This window comes from Ipomoea nil, unplaced genomic scaffold (genome assembly GCF_001879475.1).
Source record: "Ipomoea nil cultivar Tokyo-kokei standard unplaced genomic scaffold, Asagao_1.1 scaffold1509, whole genome shotgun sequence".
Classification (NCBI taxonomy): domain Eukaryota; kingdom Viridiplantae; phylum Streptophyta; class Magnoliopsida; order Solanales; family Convolvulaceae; genus Ipomoea; species Ipomoea nil.
Window position 1 is genome coordinate 421966 of NW_017617937.1, and position 12684 is coordinate 434649.

Genomic DNA, 12684 nt, shown 5'->3' on the forward strand with positions numbered 1-12684 from the left:
ATCAAGTTTTGATTGATTTAGAGTTGGGTCGAACTTTATCTAGATTGATCATTTGCTCAGCATCCTCAGTAGTAATAGTTTCTTTATAATTTTTGAGGTGCTAACTAGGAGAGGGGAATGAAAGAGAAGAAGGAAAAAAAGGGAAAAAAAAAACAATCGGTCTAACCGTCTGACTTGAATAAAAAAAAAAAACAGGACGTGCCAGCTGGTGCGTGCACTAGGTGCTGAATGTGCGCCCAATGCGCACAAAGGTAGTAGCTTTTTTGCCATCTCTCTTTCTTCCGGGACCCACACAAAACTAGTATTTATAAGAGGAAATTTTGAGAAAAATATCATGTCTCCCATTAGTGTGAAAATTCAAGCTTAGTTTTTAGATATGAAAAAACCTCAAAAAAAAATCACAAATGTGGTGCCCTAGCTATTACCACTCAACTCAAATCAACTCCAACAATGAAACATGTCATATGAAATCAAACAAAGAGGTAAATCTGTCTAGGCTATCGATAGCTGATCGGTTCAAACTGAGAGGATTAATAAATAATTCTTACAAGGAGTCAAATTTAAAATTTTATAATTACCAAGTTAAAATTACCAAAACAACTATTTGACCGATTCAATTGGAGGTTACCACGGGTAAAAATAATTTATATTTGGGGCCATGTATATTTCAGTATTTCACCCACCCCTCGTTTAGTCATTTTTGAAGATGATATGTCGTCCGTCCGTACAGTGGCATCCATTATCAGCAATATCTCAGTGGATTTTAATATGGATAGATGAACAGTGGTCCATATTCACATATAAATGTAAGCTGCCAATGTTTCTTATACGAAATTGTCATTCTGCGAATTACAGATATTGAAATTGTTATTTCGTATAAATTTAAGAAAAGAAATGCTATTTTTCTTATTATTAGTATTATTATTGATTATTGATAATTGATCATTTGTTTATAATCCATACAACATGATAATGTATTTATTAAAATATAATAGAGAGATATATACATTCTCCAAAATACTCTATCGATTCGGGGTGTGGGAGTCCTTGAGGTTGAGAATTTAAACTTTAGAAGAATAGATATGTACATGATTAGTTTTAAAGAATCAATTAATTTATATCATTCAAACAAGTGATTTTTTTTTTAAATGTTTAGTAGTATAATTATATCATGTAAAATTGTCTTATTATTATCATTGTTGTTGTCATTATCAACATATTGTTTACGATAAGACTACGTTAATTATTTGTTTAATTTGAAGAGCACAAACAACTAATCGGTTGTAAGGTTGTGGAAACAAGAATTGAAGCAAGTGGGACTGATACACGCGACATTGCAACCTGCTGGGGGGATGCTACAGGAACCTGCTTTCATCATAGATCACAGCTAGCTTTCACTTCTGATCTCTTGCAATCCACATATAAATATATTATTAACAAAACAAGAAACACGAGAAATCTTGTCAAGTTTTAGGTTGTCTTTGCCCCGGGATTAGTTAGTAGGGTGTGGTAGATAGTTTGGGGTCTCAAATTCAAATTCACTCATTGTACAACTATTATGGATCAAACTCATATATTTACCTTTTTCACTATATATGATGTGAGGACGCTCAATAGAGCAACCTCAATAGTAGGAGATTTTTCTTGGATTTTTGTCAGTAAAATTAGGAACGAGAAAGAAAAGGGAGAGGAGAAAAATGAAAAAAAAAAAAAAAAAAAAAAGAGAAGGAAAGTGCGCACTGCATGAGATTTGTGCCTAACCCGCAGGAACGCACAAAGTCACTTTCCTTTCTTTCTCTTCTAGGGTCCACAAAAAATTATATATATATTGGCGGAGAAAAATATAATAAAAAACCCCCTCTCCCTGTCTCCTATTAGTCCAAAAATCAATCTCAAGTTTTTATCTTTGCCAAAAACCCCTATTGGGGTTGCTCTTAGCGGCTAACATGGTGTGGTGGACAAGGCCTCAAATTTGAATCCATGCCATTCATTACACAAGTGGATCGGACTTAGATTTACCTCTTTCATTGTGGTGTGAAGACGCTCCTAGTAAGCATGGTGTGGTGAACAACATAAGGTCTCACGTTCAAATCCACTCCTTGTATAGTTATTGCTGATCAAATTAAACTTAGATTTACCTCTCTTACTGTGGTGTACTCTGATGAGGATGCTCCTCATTGGTTAGCCGGGTGTGGTGGATAGCGTGAGGACCGTCTCAAAGTCAAATTCCCACTTCTTGCACAATTACTCAGCTCTGAATCAAACTCATATTTAGTTATCTTTTCACTGTTATTACTGGAAATTCTGAAATTTCCGACCACCTGAAAGTGATTTTAAATCAAGTCGAAAGTCTTGTTCCGACCACTTTTAGTGTCCGAAAAAACCTTTGTTGCTATTTCCGACCACTTTTTGTTTTCAACTTGATTTAAGATCATTTTTAGGTGATCGGAAATTCCATAATTTCCAGCAGTGCGTAATGTGAAGATGCTCGTGGTGGGGTGTTATCTAAAAAAGAAGAAGCTAAGTATTAATTTAGATAGTCCTTCGAAGAAAATAATAAAAGAATTAAAAAAGAATGGTGGGAATGGTTGGTAATGCCATGCATTGCATGAATTGATGAAAACTCCCCCAAAAGCAAAGCTTAGTCGTTGTCTTGGGTGTTGCCGTGTTGTACTAGAGTTAGCTACCTAGTGTGTTTTTTCAATTCATTACAATATATTAATGTTGTCATATGTCTTTCCACCACATTACAACATTATTGTCCACAATTGCCATTGCCTTTCACCTGTCACTACTTAATGTTTTGTAGGTTTCTCACTGTTTAGTCATCTTCATGCCTCATATTTTATGTATATGTTTTGGCTTACTATATAATCAAGAAAAAGAGAGGAGAGAAAAATTATCTCATTTGGCTAACAACTAGTGTCCAAGTACATACATACAAACATGTATAAGTTTCATGCAATGTATTCGATCATGACCTAACCTACCAGCTATAAGTTCGTAAATTATAAGTTAAAGATTAAGATTCAGTTTTTGAAACGATGCTTTCTCAGATATAATGCCCTAACCTACAACAATAAGTTTGATTTGTAAGTTAAAGATTAAGATTAAGTTTTTGAGATGATAATGACTTAACCTAGAGGTGTAGGTCCATAAGTCAAAGATTAAGATTCAATTTTTGAGATGATGTTCTCTCAAGTATATATAATAATAACCTAATAACCTATGAGTGATAGGTTCGTAAAGATTAAAATTTAGTTTTTAAGGTTATGTTCTCTCTTAGGCCGGTGTAATGACCTAGCTAATATACACCGCAATAATTTGCAAGTCAAAGACTAAGATTCAGTTTTTTAGATGATACTCTCTCGAGTATATATAATAAGTTGTCCTAGAAACAAGCAATAGGTTCTTAAGTTGAAGATTAAGATTCTATTTTTTTAGGGAATATAATGCTCTCTCGGCATAATAATGACCTAACACACCAGTAATAGGTTCGTAAGTTAAAGATTAAGATTTCGTTTTTAAGGTGATACTCTCTTAGGGCATCACCAACCCTTCTCCCATTAATTATCTCCCCAGTTTATGGTTCCATCTCCTTCACATCACCATATACTCTCTTCTATTTTCTCTCCAACCCTTCTCCCTTTTCTTCCCTTTTTGTGAGCCATACTCCTCCACACTCCTACACATCATCTATTATTTTATTCACTTTTATACAATTAATAATTTTAACTTTATAATAATAATTTTAAATTTCGATTTTAATAAAATAAATTAAAATAATGAAATAAAACAATTTTTGTATTATAAAATATAATTTCATAAATTAAAATTCATCTTTGAAATCGTCTATGAAACAAATTAACATTCGAAATTAAATACAAAAATTTAAATGCTAAATATACCAACAATTAATATAATTAAAATTTTAAAAATAGAATAACAAATAAAAACTAAAAAATAAAACGTAAAAAGAAAAAAAAAATCAAGACGTTCAACGACATGATTTTTAAATAATATTTTAAAAAAATAGTAAAAGAGAGGGTGGGCGCAGTTATACCCCACCCTCTGTGCATCTGCTACGCATATAATGGCGTACGACTAATACTCTCTCGGATATAGCAACCTAACTTACATATAAGTGATAAATCTATACGTTATAGATTAATGTCAGTTTAATTTATATAGTGATGCGCTCTCCAATATAATATATTGTCACAACATTTACTTTCATATAGGTGGTGGGTCTTGGGAGCCCAAGTTAATGTTTTTTTTTTTTTTTTTTTTGAACAAACAAGATTTATTTCACCACAAAAAAGGTTTGAGTATGTACAAAATGCCGAAAAGTGGCTAACAAACAAGCCCATGTAGGGTTACATGAAGTTAATGTTTGTTAAATTAGGTGAAGAGAACACTGTTTAATTTAGCAAGTACTTAGTTGTAAGTTGTAACCTGGTAATTAAGATGCATAATTATGTGCAAGAAAGATAAGCATTTGGGCAGCCAATCAATTACTTTTTGTCTTAATATTAACTAATAATGACATTCTGAAAAGGTTATCTAAAGGGGAAAGGCATACATCGGATGGAGTTTGACAGACTAACTATAAAGTGGGAAATGGGAACTGTGTAACATGGCTGGTCTGATTGGCTTCATGTTCTGCTGTCGTTTTTTTTTTTTTTTTTTTTTTTTTTTTTTAAGTGATATTGGAGTGCTGAACAATCAGTTTGGCATGACTCCTTGTACACATCAATGTCTTTGAATTGGGAGTTTGAGGGGTTGTTTGAACGATTCGTAATTTATCTTTTCTAATGGTTTTAAGGGTCAGGGTCTTGGGTTCAAAGATTAGTTTAACGAAATTGAAAATTTTGATGTTAAGAAAAAAAAGTGGATTATGATTTATTACCAAATTAAAGAATGAAAAATATAATGGAATATACCAATATTTTTTTGGTCAAATTCGTCATACAGAATCTTTTTAATGAGGGTTTATCTTTCTTGTGTGGTTTGTGAGTTATTATTATTATATAAGAGTGGAGTTTACCCACTGTTTCGAGTAATGGCTATAAATTTTTCCCGTCATTTCAAAATATGGCGGAATAATTTTTAATATACTTAAAAAAAAAAATCTTTTAGTAAATAATTTGTAAAGCTATTGGATTTGAATTCTGGTTGTAGTTATATAGTTATATATATACATATTTATCAGTCAAATTTAACAAGTTGATTTTTTTTAATAAAATGTAAAAGTCTATTTAGAAGATTTTTTTTTTTTTTTTTTTTTTTGGGTAATATGAAAATAGTTAATTTTCCGAGTGGGCCTACGGAACTTTAATAGATTTTTTTATTTTTTATTTTTTATTACAAAAGAAGGGAGATATCCATATATACAATCTATGCATACACTGAAGCTCAAATCTTCTTCCAAGGTTGAACCCCAACTCTAAGGGCCCGACAGAGCGTTTGGGAGGATGTAAATCATTGTGACTCAACTGAACATGCTCACTGCGCACAAGGAGCCCCCCTCACTGCCGCTGGTGAGACTCGATCACTGGTCATTCTTCCAAAGTTTCACTTCTATGACCAGTTGAGCTACCCATGCTGGCTAGATATTTAAATTCATGAACCTTGATCTAGGTGTTATTTACAAAGTATTATCCCAATTAAGCAATCTAAACATTCACATCAAATCAACTCAAATTAGGTATTCATTGTCACATTTAAATGGAATATCTATTAGATTCAAGTGAATTGAGGAGTGCCACATATGCATACATACATGACAATGGGGTTAGATTATTGCCTCAAACATTAAACAATTAGCTTTGAGTTGGACTCTTTGTGTACAGAAATAAACAATTTAATATTGAGTTTTAAAATTAAATTAGTTCAATTTACCTCTTTATGAGATTAGAGACAAATTTACGGGTTAAAATATAATTCGGCAAAGTTAAAAATCTGAGTTATTAAAAAAAAAAAAGAAATTAGAAGAATGATGGGGATTGAGGATGACAGAGAATGAGTGGAGGAAGGATCACGTGGAGAGAGAGAGAGGAGCCAAAAAGCCATGAGGGATGCCTGAGATTCATTAGACAAACACCAACCAATCTTCACTCTTCACTTCACCTTTCAATCTGTTTCCCAAGAAACCCACCACGTATGTCCCATTAGGTTTTAGGCCACGCCTAGCGCTTCATCTCGCCGTGCCCCTCTCGTCCCCCCACCAAACGACCACCACCATGCACTGCCTGCATGCATGCAAAATTTATACACGAGTTAATTCCAGTAATGGTCCTCCGACTATCTTGATTTTCCAACATTAGTCCTCGACTTTTAATTTGGACACTTTACGTCCTTTGACTTTTAATTTCTTTCCAATTGAGGTCCTTTCATCAAATTAAGGTAAATTGGACTTTAAATGAAAGGGTAAAGTAGTCAATTTATCTGTCTAATATATAATTCTTCGTATTTCTCCCTTGTATGTGCGACTTCGGACATCAGATTCACTTAATTGCTTAATCCCTAAATCCACTCGAAGAACAAAATTCCATTAGGGATTAAGCAATTAAGTGAATCTGATGTCCGAAGTCGCGTATACAAGGAAGAAATATGAAGAATTATACATTAGGCAGATGAAATGACTACTTTACCCTTTCATTTAAAGTCCATTTTATCGTAATCTGACGAAAGGACCTCAATTGGAAAGAAATTGAAAGTCAAGGAACGTAAAGTGTCCAAATTAAAAGTCGAGGACTAATTTTGAAAAATCGATATAGTCAGAGGACCATTGGTGGAATTAACTCTTTATACATTTATACTTGTGTAAGTGGTTAATATTACGTTTTAGTGACAAAATATTGAATTTGAACCATCAGGTAACAAGTTGGCTTGGGAACTAAGTTGTATGATTCTAAATAATACTCCGTAATAAAAACGAAGTTCTAATTAATTAGCAATTTTTTAATGAGTTTACCAGAAATAATATAAGAGTTAAATCAATATTTTTGTAAGCTAGAATTATAAGTAAGGAGCAAGTATTATTTGAGTTGATTAAATTAGGGTGGTCCCTAGGTACATGGGTTCATAGATTTGATAAGGCAGATGAGAAAGGAAGGTAGGCAACAAGGTATATAATGTGAGTACTATGAATTAAGTCGGTCCTTTTAATTTAATGTATGATCGGTTGCACTTCTTCATATATAGCTACCAAATTTGAATCTAGGTAGTCAGTCAAGATTCCATCTCAGTGTGCCACCTCAGCAGCTCAGCTCCATTAAACAAAACTTAAATTAAGTGTAAAGATCGATTAAGCGTTACTTGTCGTGTATATCTAATATGTTACTATATAAAACGATACATGTTGGAGTGATACTATTGTACATGGTAATTTTGTAAAATGTATTGTTAAGATTTGTTGGGCAACAATTCAAAGAGCCAAGTCTAATATTCTATTATCGAAATGTACATGGCGTCGCTGACTGTTACGCAAATATAAAGGAATAAAATTGTGTTTTCGCTATTAGCTATAATTTTTTGTATAGAGATAAGCGTTTGATCCTGACAATTGGTATCAAAGCAAGTCACATGTGCATCATAGCGTTGAATAGGCAAATTGTTGTATGGTCTTCTTCTTCTTTTTTTTTTTTTTTTTTTTTTTTTTTTTTAAATAGCCAAATAGGGAGGGACTGAAAGTCAAGGATGAGGGGTGAATAATGTATGCCCAATAATATAATTATATTATTATTCAGGGATTTACAGATCATATCATTGGGAACCAGAAAACTGTGTAAGAACTGCACATGACAATAAGTTACAATCATTTGCTTCATTCAATTCTCGTGTGATCTCATCGAGGGTACGGTGTTCAAATGGATCGTCTTTCTATACTTTAATTAAAATCATCAAGTCATATTCAAACCAATAATCTATTTAATTTTAATTAAAGAAAATGATAATATCATTCCAGTAATTAATACTCCCATCATGTGTTGCTTAATAATTAAGTGAACAGAAAAAAAAATTACTTCCATCATTCATGCGATAAATTATGTTCCTATATAATAGTTAAGTTCACAAATCACACAAGAGAGATAAACTACAAAACCAAGAAGGTCCGACACGACAGATCCAGTGTTAACAATAATCAAATTCGTAATCTTTACATAAAAGAAACTCCATTGCACCCATCCCACTTGACCATCTCTTTCAATTCTAAGCTTATTTTTCATTATTTTCTTTAGGGTCTGAGTGGATTACATGCATAAATAATTAAACAAAATTGTGCAGATCAGATCAGAACATCCCAAACAATTTGCAATACCCATGCAAGGCTTAGGGATCCGAGCAGCTGCAGAAGCCACAACTCATCATCTATATTTCCACATTTCATGCATGCATGTTCCATTTTACACTGCTTCTAATGGATAACATAGATGCATGCATATGTACTGCATGCAAATTCATCATATCTCAAGCGTGTGTTACCATATCATCAACTAAAACCCTAATAAGGTGATAGGTAGGTTGCACATTTATATTACGTAGCCCCCTCACATGTATGAGTCGTTTATTTTTAACATGATCTTTGGCATGAGGTTGACTCTAATACCAAACTAAAGCATGTGGTACCATCTCAACTAAAAGCTAATTTAATTGATTGCATATTTAATTTATGTGTCACCCTCACATATCAGTTACTTTTGGCATGACCTTCAATCTGGCGTTAGGTTGACTCTGATACCAAATTAAAGCATGTGGTACCATGCATCTCAACTAAACGGATAAATTGATAGTTGGACTGTACATTTATGTTGCTCTCTCACATGTGTGAGTTGGATGCCTTTGGCATAAAGTTAACTCTGATACCAAATTAAAACATGTGTTATCATATCAACTAAAAGTCTAAATTGATAGTTGGGTTGCTCGCACATTTATGTTTATATACTATATGCTCGATCAACAAGTTGGAATTGAATGTTAAACACAATAAATATATTAAACATGGATATGATTTTGCCTTCTAGCTAGCTAGCTTGTTAATTAATGTGGGAAAGAAGAGAAGATCAATCTGAAAGATTATTGAGTGTCAACAAAGTTGTTCATCTACTCTGCCGTACGCAAAGGAAGAAAAATGGGTATGGAAGAAACAAACAACGTGACATTATATTGCCTCATAAGTCATTATATTCAATATACATATATAAAGTGATGATGACTTAGCTTTGTTATAGTTTAGGCATATATGCCAAACTCTCCAAAAGTCATGAATGATGATAAGTAGGTTTCAGGGAAGCATGCAGTACTGTAGGCCATGCTGCATGATGCATGTGCTATATATCAAACCACTTCATCATTGCATGCAAGATTAATTCAATGCCTTGGACCATGCTTTTATTTTTATTTTTATTTTTTTGATTGTGGGCTTTAATTTTCTTCTCTGATCTTTTGATCTTTTGGTATATATACATATATGTAAGAATTTAAGTAGTGAGAGACTAAGGGTGTGTTTGGAAACCTGGAAAATGAGTTCTGGAAATCATTTTCCAAGTTTTCACTGTTTGGATGTGCCTGAAAAATCAAGTCAATGGAAATCATTTTCCGTTGACTTTGGAAAATAAGCTTGTTTTGGAGGAAAATGACTTCCCCTTTTTTTGGGGGAAGTCATTTTCCAACTTTTACTCCAACATCACACCACCACCAACATCATCAACACCATACCACCACCACCTCACTACCACCATCACCACCACTACTGCCGCCGCCACCACCACTATACCACCGCCACCACACCACCACCATCACACCACCACCATACCACCACAACCACTACCACCACCAACACCATCAACACCATACCATCACCACCACCGCTGCTACCACCACCACCACCATACCATCGCAACCATCTTCGCTGCCACCACCACCACCATACCATTGCCACCACACCACCACCATCACACCACCACCGCTGCCGCCACCACCACCACCGCTGCTACCACCACAACCACCGTCGTCGCCGCCACCACCACCACCATACCACCGCAACCGCCGCCGCCATAACACCGCAACCACCGTCGTCACCGCCACCACCACCACCATACCACCGCAACCACCACCACTACCACACCACCAGCATCACACCACCACGACCATACCACCGCAACCACCACCACTACCACACCACCAGCATCACACCACCACGACCATACCACCGCCACCACCACCACTACTATACCACCGCAACCAGCGTCGCCGCCACCACCACCACCACCACCATACCACTACAACTACCGCCACCACCACCACCACCACCACCACCGTCATACCACCACCAGTTATTATTATTATTATTATTATTATTATTATTATTATTATTATTATTATTATTATTATTATTATATAACACCACTACCACTACACCATCATAATATTTTTGATATATTATTAGTTATTTTTTTATTATATTTAAAATTATTATTATATTATTATACATGTTGTAATATTCTAAATAAAATAATTAAAATGTTTAATTATACAATTCTACTCATTTTTCAGAAAATGAACCAAACACACAAAAACAGTTTTCCAGAATGCAACCAAACACGGGAAAGGAAAATGTTTGCAGGAAAATGACTCATTTTTCAGAAAACATTTTCTAGAAGTCATTTTCCTACTTTCCAAACGGACCCTAAATTTGCAATCAAACCATATATACCTTTATTGCTGGGAAATTAAACCAAGATTTCTAATCACCAATGATCAATTTTTTTTTTAAAGAATAAAGTATTTTAATTGTGATTGTTAGAAAAATTTTCAGCAATTAAAGTTAGGGTTCTAGGCTCTAAAATTTGTATGGTTAAGTTGAGGGTGGGCATGAGAAAAATGATAAAAGGCCTTAGTTGTTATTTATTAATTGTGTTGAGAATTAATTGCAATGAATTATGAATCAATCAATCAACACCATGCATCCTGTTTCCAGGTTTATAATAGAGAGGTGATCACTTTCATTCTGGACCCCTGTCCCTTAGTGCATGTCCATTTCCTTCCAGCTGCGTTGCTCTATTATATATATTACTGTTTTTAAAAGAAAAATCGTTTAATGCCCCTCCCAGATTTTAAAAGAAAAAAGTTATATATATGTTGTTCGGTCCAGCATGTTGGTCCAAGCCCAATATATTTGACTAGAAGACTAGGATACATGTCTCATTGGCAAATTATTGGTCCACACAGTTTAAAATGACGTTTTTTTATGTAAAAAAAAATATATATATATATATATTACTTTACGCGTGTGTTAGAATAATGAATATTTTGAAATGAGATAATGTACTTTATATGTATTAGAATAATAAAATTTATAGAGTAAGATTAGTATATTTTATGAGTTAGAATAATGTATTTTATAATTTAGAATAATGTGTAATGTACTTTATGTGTTAGAATAATAAAATTTATGGGGTAATATAATATATTTTGAGTTAGAATAATACACTTTATGTGTTATAATAATGTACTTTATATATTTTTGGAATAAGGGTTAAATAGGTCACTGAACTGCATACCAAGTTGCAATTAGGCCATCGAACTCAAAACAGTACAATTGGGTCACTAAACTACACAAATTCATGCAATTATGTCTAAAATGCCTATTTACCTAATACTTTGCTGACGTGGAGGTTGTGGATTTTAAAAATAATTTTAAACAAAAAATTAATTATTATTTAAAAAAAAAAAAAAAAAAAGAACGGCCGGAGACCGTTCTGTTTTTTTTTTTTTTTTTTTTAAATAATTTTTTGTTTAAAATTATTTTAAAAATTATTTTTAAAATTCGTAACCTACATGGCAGATAAACATGTCATTTTAGACTTAATTGCATAAATTTGTGTAGTTTAGGGACCTAATTACATCTTTTTTGAGTTTGATAGTCTAATTGTAGTTTGGTGTGCAATTCAATGACCTATTTGACTCTTAATAGTGGACCACAGTTCACGCAATAATGATTGTCGCTCATTGTTGAGTGTTATAAGTAAGGTTAAACCTTAATCTCAAGACTTTTATATTGCATGTCTTATTACTCGTATAACTAACCTTGTAAAGGAGGAAGGTAAGTACCGGAATATGATTGCTAATGTTGGAGACTTATATAAAGGATAAAAGCACTTGTTCTTTCTTACTATTATTACATATATAGTAATTAAATACTTTTTATCCAAATTAAACTTTCTTCTTTATAAATTTCAGATCACGTTAACTTCCAACTTAATGCACTCAAATGAATAATTGGTCGATGTAAATTAATATATATATATATATATATATATATATATATATAAGGCTCGGTCAAACTTATACAAATGAGAACGAGCTAGATTTAGGAGTTGGGTTTGTATAATTAGAATTCATCATTTTATTTTTAAAATTTAATTAAAATGCGATATTTTTATAAGCGTGACAAAATTTTTCTTAAAATGTTAGGTATAATGTCCCCATTACCCATACTCCCATTCTTGGTCGTCGGTCAATGATAATTGGATTCTTCAAAACAAGCTAATACAGGAGGCAACTAAATCCTTTTCGTACTTTATTCTATTTTCTAATGTAGAAATTTTAGCATTTTATCCATTTTCCAATATATATAGAATTGATGAGATTAATGTCTTTTGTTTTATTTATAAAATTCAA